Below are 10865 nucleotides of genomic sequence, written 5' to 3' on the forward strand. Positions count from 1 at the left end.
TTTTGAAAGTAGACTGTTCTTTTTTGTGCACAGAGCTTGTTGTCTATTAACACAAAATGTGTAAAATCAAGATATAATTTGAAAAAAAAATTTCGTACTTTCATGGGGAATTTTTCAAACTGAAAGTCAAATTGAGCTATCTGACAACATAAACCAACAGATATTTTTTTCCCCACATATATTAATCATAATATTGCAAAAGTATTTTCTTTTTTAGGTCAAAGATACATCATCCATGTTAAGTAATTATCTGTATGATTCTGAGAGGCACTTTGCAGTTCCCAGTAACAGGAATATGAACTGAGTATTAATGCATAACTAAATCAAATGAAATTTTCTGGAGATATTTTGTAATGGTCTGAAAGATAAGAAAGACCTTTAACATGAACATGTGTTTTGACAGACAGCTGAAAGCAAGGAGTCTAACAATGAAAATTTCCCAGATTTTCTGGAATAGATGAGGAATTGACCAAATCCTGGCCACCTCTAACCACAGCTGCACCTAGCTCAGGCTAGGGCAAGAAATGTTGTGTTCATACAGGTCCTTCCTTCAGCAACTCTCAAACCTTTGTGGAGGATTATTATCCTGCTCATACAGACTGTGAAACCACAGCACAAGGGAGTGACAGCTCAAGGTCGTTTAAAAGTCAGGAGAGTCTGGAAGAGAACTCAGATTTCTCAATCCCTGTCCAGCACTCTGCCCACTGGGCTCCAATGCCTCGCTGAGGATCTGCCTGATAAAGCTCCTCTTCCAAACTCGACAGAATTTAACAACTTTGAGAAGTTTCAATTCATAATATTGTTGTTTATAATAATTTTATTTGGTGGGAAAGTGGACTTGCCTAATTATATGAGGTTCAAGTGCAAGGGAATCCCTAGGCCAGCTGCAGTCGCCATTCCTGTTATCCTTGCAGACCAAATCTAGGGACATGAGAGCAAACTGGCTTATATCTAGATGGGCTTCTATGTAGGAAGAAATATAATTTTGCCTGCATTGACCCTATCTGACCATATTTGAGATTAAAATGAGCTTTAGAGTGGAATAAATAATATTCAGCATCCTGACTATTAATTGAAATGAAATCTTAGACTGTAAATCCCAAGGGATTTCTTTTGGCATGCTGTCAAAGTGCTGGATAAAGTCTTTTAAGCTCATGCTGACCACTTTAGTATGTCACCTAAAATAACTGCAAATGGGTTCAGGCATAGGTAGTCCAGCAGATCCCAGGCCCAAGTGATTACTTACCCAAAATGTGGAGGAGGACATCTGGCAGCCCAGCTGGTCAGTGTCCTGACAGATTTATTGGAGAACTAAATGCAGGAGGCATGGCTCAGTTTGATCTTTAAACTCTCTGTCTTCTGATGCTTAAGGAACTCTTACCTTTTCAAGTATTTCATAGAATATTTAAACCAAACATCTAAGACCTAAAGACATCTCAGTTGTTTTGGGTGTTGTTATTCTGCTCAAGTGAGACCAGAAAGCTCGTTAGAACACTTAAATTGAAACACAGACATTTCCACTAACAATTGCTCTTATAAACTCAAACAAAAATCAGACAGATTTCAGACAAGACAAAATACAGAGACTAAAGCAACTTACAGAATTTCCTCTGGATGTCTCAAGTTAATTGCAAATCCTGGTGGCCTGGTATTTTCATTTCCATAGTAATGATTAAAGGCATAGTGATTTTGATCTCATGTAAGAGGGATGAAATAATTTCCCATATGAAATTAGAGTCTCCTTTTCAAGTTGTGTGATATTTTTGCAGGCAACATGTCTTACTGCCTAATGAAAGCCAAAACCTGAATGTACTGCAGGAACATTCATACACACTGCAGCCATGTAGGTTGCTGTTTGACTCCAATGACACACAAAAATATAAATATATTTGATTAAAGTCATTATTGTCTATTTAATAAGTAGACTTATGAACTACAAATAAAAATAGAGGCTCATATCCAAGAAAGGATCTTCACCTGATCCTTGTTTTTACAGCTCTCATCCCAGCAATCAACTGTGAAAACTTGCATAAGTACTCTCAGTATGATTGAAGCTGCTCTTTTGTTAAACAGAGTATTACAAGTTAAAACTAGGGACAGATATTCCTATTTAGGAAAATAGTGAAGATCTTAATTAAAATGAAACATATTAGCATTGCTTTGTAAATCAAATCTTACTTAAGCAGATGACACTTCCAAAAGAAGACTGTAATGAGCCTACCCCAATGAAAAGGCATATTAATATTAGGAGGCATCAGCAGGATTTTAATTTCAAAATTTTGTAATTTCAGACCAGAAGCATTTAAAATTATAATGGAAAACGTATTCTTAATGTTAAATAACACAGAAAGAAAACAAAAAGTTTATCATGAAACTGTGAAACAAATCATTAGGCTTTGGATTACTTACTGTATGAGCTTGTCTTATTAGATGTTTTTATTAGATCTGTTTTATTATTAGATCTGTTAGTAGGTCAGTCCTTTACTATATGTTGCAGTGTCTGTTTAGAACTTCACCCATAACTATCATTTCAACAAATCAATGTATACAGTATAGAATCACTATAGCTTTGTATTATTGATGTGCAGTACTATTACAAATATGAATATTGATTTAGCTATGGTCCAAGGGTTGATATTTCTGATGTACTAATTTGTTTCACAGTTCTACTGTTACTTTTCTCATCTATTAAGACAGACAAGAATGTTTCATAATATTAAAAGAAAAAAAAACATTTAGCTGAAGGCCTTTCTAGAGAACAAAATCTGTCTTATTTTCTCTTCCCTGGTAATTTTCTATTATTGGAGGAACAAGAAGGAAACTTAATATCAATTTTAATCTATTTTCACTGGCAAAACAAAGTAAGAAATAGGCACAGCATTCACAATATGTTACCTGTGTTCTGTCAGTTTGTGTTGTCTGTGGAGAACAGGTTGGCACACAAAATTGGAATGGTTATTGCATCCCTGTTCTGAATAGACACATATCCCGCTCCAGGAGGGAGCCCTGGCTTGATCAGTAAATTCCCTGGGTACACGGAAAGGTCTGAAGCCTACACTGTGTTAAAGAGAAATGGGCAGAGAGACTCTGAGAGGGGCCTTGACATATTCTGTCTGCAGCTGCAGAGCTGGGGGTCATCCCACATCCTGGGAGCAGCAGCAGGAACAGATTCCTGCTCCACACCAAGGTTGGAGGCAATGTGTTCCTGAGCAAGGCTGTTTTGGGGATGTAGGATGGAGAACAGACCTGTTCCTGAATCCTAAAGTTAGACAAGTATGCATAGAGCAACTTCAGCTAAGTGGGTACAGTAGGTGGGTTCTCTTATTGACCTAAAGAAATAGCACAAGATTTTACCTGGGAATATTTATTTTCTTGCAGAATACACAATCTGCCCTATCAGTTAGATGGAATTATTACCCACTCACAGCAACCTTCACAGCTAGAATGGTATTACTCATTCGCCTCAACAGAAACCTAGCACTGTGGTTTTGGTGGCACATTGAAAACTTATTTTGATCTTTCTTGTGTTTCAGATGGCAACGCATTGTCTCCTTCCTGATCTTGGATTACAGCCTGAAAAAAAAATAAATTAAAGTGATTAAGAGTAAAAATTTAAGTGGATTTATTTGTAAATCCTGATTGTGGCTTCCCATAACGAATCAGCTTTTTCTCTAGAAGTCATGCTAGGTAGTAAATTATCTATTTTCTAGTATTTTTTTTTCCTACTATTTCTAGTACCAGTTAATAAATTATCTATTTTCCCTCGCAAATGTTGTATTATGGACGAGAATAAAATATTGCTTTTCAAACAAGAGTGGATATTATCACTTCAAATGTGCTTATATGAACTTCCTGTGCTTAGATCCAGCCCAGCAATAACAATACCACAATTACCAGAATGTATAATCTATAATGTGGCCCTGTGTAAATCAAGCCCCAGCTGAGCACGTCGCACACATCCTGCAGGATACCACTGCCATTCTCAATTGTTTCCGGTGAGCGCCCTGCATCTGCACGAGGATTTCTGCTCTCACTGACTCCTAACTCACAACTCTGCAAGTCACCTCCTCCCAGGAAGACTCTGGCATAGAGCTGAAGCAGTTTTGTTCATGATTGCCTAAATGGGAAACCAGAAAGTCAGGCTTAGGGGAAAAATAGTTTTGATCTTTTAAAAATACTTACGGGATTTACAACGAAAGCACAAAATTGTTGCAAGTATTACAAGGGAGAGTGTTAAGAATTTAAATTCAGTAAATTACTAAAATAATGCATACCTGGGGTTTTCACACAATGGAGACTTAGATGTATGATCTTAGATACTCGTTCTCTCCCTTTAGAAGAGAGCATAGTTTTTTCTCTGTGCAAAATACCTGAAAAATAAATATTTTTGAAAGCAATTTTGCAAAGTCAAAGAAAGAGCAAAATCCAAACTAAACCAGAAATATGTCAATTTAATTTCGAGACATATTGCAGCCATACACTCAGAACAATCTTACAGGAATATTCTGACAATGTCACTGTCATGATTCAGTTAGTTCAAGCTAACTCAACAGACTGACTCAGAAATTAAATCTACTTGACCTGTTCATGGCTTTATATTTTTAGTTAGTTCTCAGATTAGATAATGACTTTTCCAAACAGATGATGAAATCAATATAAAGTTTCAAAATACTGTAAACTACTTTAAAATATAATTTATAGATACGATCCTTTAAAAAAATAGGTGGCCATTGTGTTACTTGACAAATTTCAGAATTGGACTCAATAAGCTTCTAACTCTCATTCTGCTTTATAACTTGGGGACAAACCATATTTCCTGGGTATACCTAATTTCCACTGTGTCTCTTACAAGCCAGAAGAATTTTAGTATGTTTTAAAATAATAATGTACCAACTTAGAGGGAACATATTATGCAAACCCTGTTATTTTTCTCTTTCTGATACAGGCCTACCAAAGAAAGATCCTAGCTGGAGGCAAGTCAATGCAGTGCTTGTCTGAATGGTATTTTAAAGTATACCTTTTTCTTGCTGCTTTTGGTACAAAATTATGTGATGAATAAATGATTCAAATTTAATTTGTCCACTGCAGAAGCTGAGAGGGAGTATTTCTTGTGCTAGCATGCATGCCTGGATTGCAGAGGCCACTGAGGGGAGCAGGGCAGGGGTGCAAAAAGCACCATGTGGCCAAGGGTAGCTGAAGAAATGACACACACCTGAGGGGAATGGCCAAGTCCTGCTGCACTTCAGCTCTTCTGGGACACACAAGTCAGTCCAGTCATCTAGATCCATACAAACAACTTTTTCCTGGAAGTTTTATTGTCTTTTCTGCACAGGACAGCACATTTGACATCTTACATTCCCTGTTACTGCCTCGTGCTTTCCCTAGTCTGATCTTTTCTAGAAAGATGCTCATAAACTTGAGCATCTGTGCAGTCCCTCTGTAAGCACCTCATACCCCTCTGGAATTAACAGGCAAGTGTAGATTAGCATAGGACAGGGAGCCTGGCTATCCCTGGCTCTAGAAAAAAACTCAGGAAATTAGGGTCTGATGTGCCACAGACACTTTAGGGTAAGTGGAAACTGTCTTGGCTGAAATTGTGGACAAAAACATAAGACAGATGTCAGTGTTGGCACAGGTAACCCTGCTAGGAAATGCACAGCTCTGCATCAGCCTGTCTACTAAACCCTGAGCTGCCTCTTCATTTTTGTACAAGACTTGGGACAGTCACAGGCGTGTGTGAATGTGGCTCTTGCTCAGCAGACAGACAGACCCATCTCTGCTCCACAGGTGGTTTAAAAAAAGAGCTTGCAAACCTGTGATATCGGGCTTATAAAATAATCATTAACTCTTTAATGATGCAGATACTTTAGTATCTTTAGTCAAGTCACAAAAAGCAGATAGAATTATCAAATTACTTTTGCCTTATTTGTTGCAAACTTCTTAGCTGTGGCACCACCTTGTGGACATACATTACTATGTGGAGTGAGAACTCGACTGGCGGCAACAAAAGCAAGTGAACCAGGCATTTTGGAAAAACAGCTATGGTCACACATGGTTTGCCAAATGAGAGTAAAATAACTACATTTTAAAAACTATTCCTCAAAATCCACCTACGAAATAAAATGCATAATACATACCATCATCAGGGTGCTCAGTTGTCTTTGCAGCTTTTACCAACTCTTCTTCCTGCCAGCCAAGAGGAGAGGCAGCCTTCAAAACTACTTTTGTTCCTCCTCAATTGACTAAGTAGCAGCATCCAAACCCCAGTTCTGTTCCTTCTGTACATGCTGACATGACTTTTACACCTATCTCAAGCAACAAGACTTGCAAAGTTGAAATCCTAATACTGAACACATGGAGAAACCTTGGGTTCTGCTCCATAAATGTAAGCCAAACAGTGAGATTTGTGTCCAAGCTAAGCCAAAAAAAAAACAATCTCTGACAAAGATAAATTGGTGGATCTTTTAAATGCTTGCTGACACAAGCTGAACAAAAATAAATTTAAATTCCACTCTCTTGGCCATTAAATTCTCAGAACCCTTTGCAGCTGAGGTAACAGGGTGTTCCTGTTATGAACTCCCTTATCTGCTCTATGGGCAAAGCAGGAAAGCACAGGGGAGCCAGAATTTATAACACAAGATCTCCAAGTTGAGTGCAGCACACATTCACTCTGGGTGTGTCTGTCTGAATAAACTTGGGGAGCATGAAATAAAACATTGAATTGCATTTTCTATTTCTCTCTCTTCAATAACACACAAGCTGGTACTTGCATTAGCATAAAGTGCAGGAGGAGACAAAGACTTGGATCAATCTCAGAGTTGCTAAAATGAAATCCTGAGCATTGCAGCCAGGGAAGCCAACTCATCTCCAGTGGAGCTCATCCCTCACTCTAGAACAGACACTACTCTTGTTGTAGCTGGTGTCCTTCCTCTGCAAACAGCAGCATTGTACCTGCTTTATGAAAGAACAGAGAGTAAAATGACAACTTTTTTTCTTTATTATAGAATTAAAATTTATTTTAAAATATGACAATGACAGCACTACTTTTACAATTCAGACATTAAAAAAATATTTCTTAGAAATGCATTTTCTCTGTTCTTCATCTCAAAAAGATGAAAGAGTTTATGAAAGAGGCAATTTTTTTCCTTTGGCATACTCATACAGTGAACATTACAGTTATTTTATTTTTTGTGCTTGGAAATTCCTTAGCATAAGACAGTGTTTTGAAAAAATATAGGGCTTTCAAACTCCTAGTGATCATTCTCAGATATCAACTATTGTTCTCAATTTAACTTAAAATATTTGTTTTGGAAAAAGTAAGGCATTGGCTACCCCTTACTCACACTGAGTGCAGAGATTCTCTTTCTCCTCAGGCACCATTAATGTAATTTTGTTCTCCATTGCAATTAGTTGCATAATGCAGCCTCATTAATGGCCCTGGATGTATCTGCATGGAAGTTTTCATCCACAAAATTGCAGGAGCAGTTACTGTAAACATGGGGTGAGTGACACGGAAAAGACTGAACCAAGTTTATTCTTATACAGAACTCAGCTTTAAGAAATATCGTATTTCTTATTTTTTTCAGCATGTGAAAATGTCATATTTGTGCCCATCACATTCAGCTTGCTTTCAGAAAAGATGCTAATAAACTGTGAGGCAAAAATAACCTTAAATCTCCAAAATGGTATTTTTTCCACAGACTTGGAACTCCCTTGAGTATTTTAATTATCTCTTTCCTAAAAAGAGTAGCATGACACTAGATTAAAATAATTTTCTTTGCAATTCTGCTAGAACTGATTTCTTGCTGAATTAGCATATCAACTCCAAAACCAATTTCCACAGCATCAGTGACCTTATGTCACTTTATGTATTACAGCAGCAAGAGAGAAATGCTATCAGAGGGCTGTAACAGTTTAAAATTATCCAGTATAAATCCACTTATTGAACCAGTACAAGCAGGAGACAAAGCCTTGAAATTATGTTAACCTGTATGGCCTAAAATCAGATTTCTGCATTTTTAAAGGCTGCACCAACTGACACAGAGCTGTGGTGGTATTATCAGAAAATGAGATGGAACAGGCAGAAATCTGTTCAGGCTGGAAAATCCTGGGAGAGAGAGAATGAACAAGAAAGCAGCAGCACTCCCAGGATGAGATCACAGGGGACAGAGCCCTCTGTGGGAACAAAGGAGGTTCCTACCACAGTGAGAAGTGGTGAAAGGGACCAAACCCTACACATGAAAAATTCAGGGGGGCCTTTAATAAGTGGAAAATTTTTGAGGTGAAATTCAGTAAGTCTGCAAAAAAGGATGGATAAACCCAGACTCCTCAAGCCCAAATGCAGAGCCACTTTGGTCTACATAAAAACTAAGTGCCCAACTCTCTAGCTGTCAAAAGACAAGGTAATATTATTATATTTTTACTGGGAATGAAGGTTGCATAAGCCTCTATGCTTATTAGACATTAGATTTAATTTCCTGTATTACTGAGAAATGGGTGACTTGGAGCTCAGCCAGGCTTGGATAGATATAATAGGTTACACATTTATAAAAGGAAATCAGTACAAGTAGGAATTGCTGCTAGAGGTGTCAATTTTTAGTAATACTCTCCCCACCAAAAGCCCCATCCCACACAGGACAGGGGAGACTGAGTCAGAGATGTGCTGTAAAAGCATTAAGTCAGGGGAAAGTGGTGCAGAGACAGCAACCAATGACTAAGTACATTTGACCTTCATGTGTTATTTTTGTCTGAAGTCTCAATTTTGCGGTTCCACAATGGGCTCATCCCTAGCAAAATTTGATGTCCTCTAATAATTAGTACAGGTGTTACGTATACATTTATATTATCTATATTTATTATTATAATTTATATTATTATTGTTATTATAATATTTATTATTATTTATACATTTATGCCTTGGTCTGTCACTAATATATGTGACTCCATATATCGATAATAAAGAAACAGGTTATTTACTTATTGTTTCACTTGCTGAAGTGCAAAATCAAAATAAAATAAAATGCTTTATAATCTATTTATTTCCTAATTGCTTGTGCAATGTTGCTCAATTTCTTGTTTTCCAGTGTGCTTTCCTTTTTCCTTGGAGGCAATATAAAAGACAAAGAATTTTCAAAAGAAGGAGGATCTGAGAATTCTCAATACTGCAAGTTAGCTCCTTGGCATTTTCATAAAGAAAAACCACAGGTGAATCTTCCAACCACTATTCAGCTGATTTTAAAAAAATAAAAATTCTTTGCCTTTCAACATAAATCTTGTTTCAACATAAAGCTTTCAACATAAATCTTTTTAAACTATGAAAGCCCTTTTTGAATTTCATCCTCCTTCTTATTCTGAAGGTACTGTAAGAATACTTACAAACTTAGTGCCATAGAATATGCAATGTAATTATATATTTTGATTTTACCTTGCTCAAATTATGATATTCTCAACTCCCTGAGACATAGTATGTGCTTACTACTGAAGTAATATGCCAAAATAGATTGTAATTTGTTAATATCACTATTAGTAAGAAAAGAAAATGTGGAACAAACCAGCAAATAAATTCTGCACCATAAAGCACCAAGTATTAATTTCTAGAGAAAAATATATGTTAAAATTTTACAGAGCAAGATTAAACTAAAACAAGCGTGTTTAGATAGAGAGAGGTTGTTACCATCTGCAGTCCAGCTGAAGTGAGAGAACATTATGGGTATTCAGTGTCATTGAGACCCAAATAATTTCTATTTTGTATTTTCAAGTGAAATATCACTCTGATGAGACATTTAGAATACTTAGCAGCTCCCATTATGCCTTTTCTGGGCCTCAGCCATCTGGATGAATTTCTAGGGTCACAGCCTTTGCTCTCCTTAGGATTCCTCCACAGTTGAGTTGCAGCTAAAACGCTGACAAGACACAAGCAAACTGCCTCAAACATTCCCAGTCTGGAAGCAGCTCCGGAGATCACTCAGCCCAAGCCCAGCTCAAAGCTGGATCACCCAGGGCAGGGTGCTCGGGACCTTGCTCTGTTGAGTTTGGAGTTTCTTCAACGACGTCAACTTCAAAACCTCCCTGGGCAGCCACAGGACAGATGCTCCTCTTATCCATCCTCACGGCCTTTCCTGCCCTCACTCCAGCATGTCCATGTCCTCCCTGCTGCAGGGAGCCCAGAACTGGGCACAGCATTCCCACTGAAGTCTTCCCAGTGCTGGGCAAAGGGGAATGATCACCTCCTTTGATTTCCTAGCAATGCTCTTCCTAATGCAGCCCAGGATGCTGCTGGGCCTCTCTGCCAATATCGATGTTTACAGACATAACAGAAGTTTAAGGACATGATGAGTTATGTATTTCCAGGGTCTGCTCTGTATCAGGGAAATACAAACTATATTATTTTGCTAATACATGTTTTATGTCAGTATCAGGGATTGTATTTATGTTCTCATTACGTGATTTCCAAAATAACTGGCCCATTAAAACCAGTTGTTTGGGATGATTACACAGTGCTTTGGAAAAACATCTGTGCACAGATTTCTAAAGGTAACCCTGAAAATCTCTAAATTCGGACCAGGGTATGTTCACAGGAGTGAAGGCATCTTGGAAATTGCAATTGTAGAAGATAGGAATTCTCAATTTAATTGTGTTGTTAGTGTTAAGATCTAAAGACAGCAGATTAATTACTATTATGTTTAACTCACAGATAACCTTTTGTAGCAGTAACATCCAGCTTAAAAACTTCCACAGTTTCCAAAAGCTCTCCACACTCTTTCAGAAGCCAAAAATCCAGCTCTCCCTAATGTATTCCTGAGAACCTTCCATTTCCTCTGCAGCTGCCATGGTGTAACTGTGGACAATACACTTATGTATTGACA

At 37.5% G+C, this 10865-nt stretch overlaps 1 long non-coding RNA gene across 1 annotated transcript; it reads right to left on the reverse strand.

The window, feature by feature from the left end:
• Positions 1–2160: 2160 nt before the first annotated feature.
• LOC148183714 (uncharacterized) lies at positions 2161–6927 on the reverse strand. The gene is made up of 4 exons (XR_015773356.1): positions 6138–6927; positions 4275–4370; positions 3895–4117; positions 2161–3573 (listed from the first exon to the last, which is right to left on the reverse strand). It is a non-coding gene; the product is annotated as an uncharacterized LOC148183714 (long non-coding RNA).
• Between the last annotated feature and the right edge of the window lie 3938 nt (positions 6928–10865).

This window comes from Pseudopodoces humilis, chromosome 10 (assembly GCF_049639895.1).
Source record: "Pseudopodoces humilis isolate 2021_Gansu_Grassland_sample_001 chromosome 10, ASM4963989v1, whole genome shotgun sequence".
Lineage (NCBI taxonomy): Eukaryota > Metazoa > Chordata > Aves > Passeriformes > Paridae > Pseudopodoces > Pseudopodoces humilis.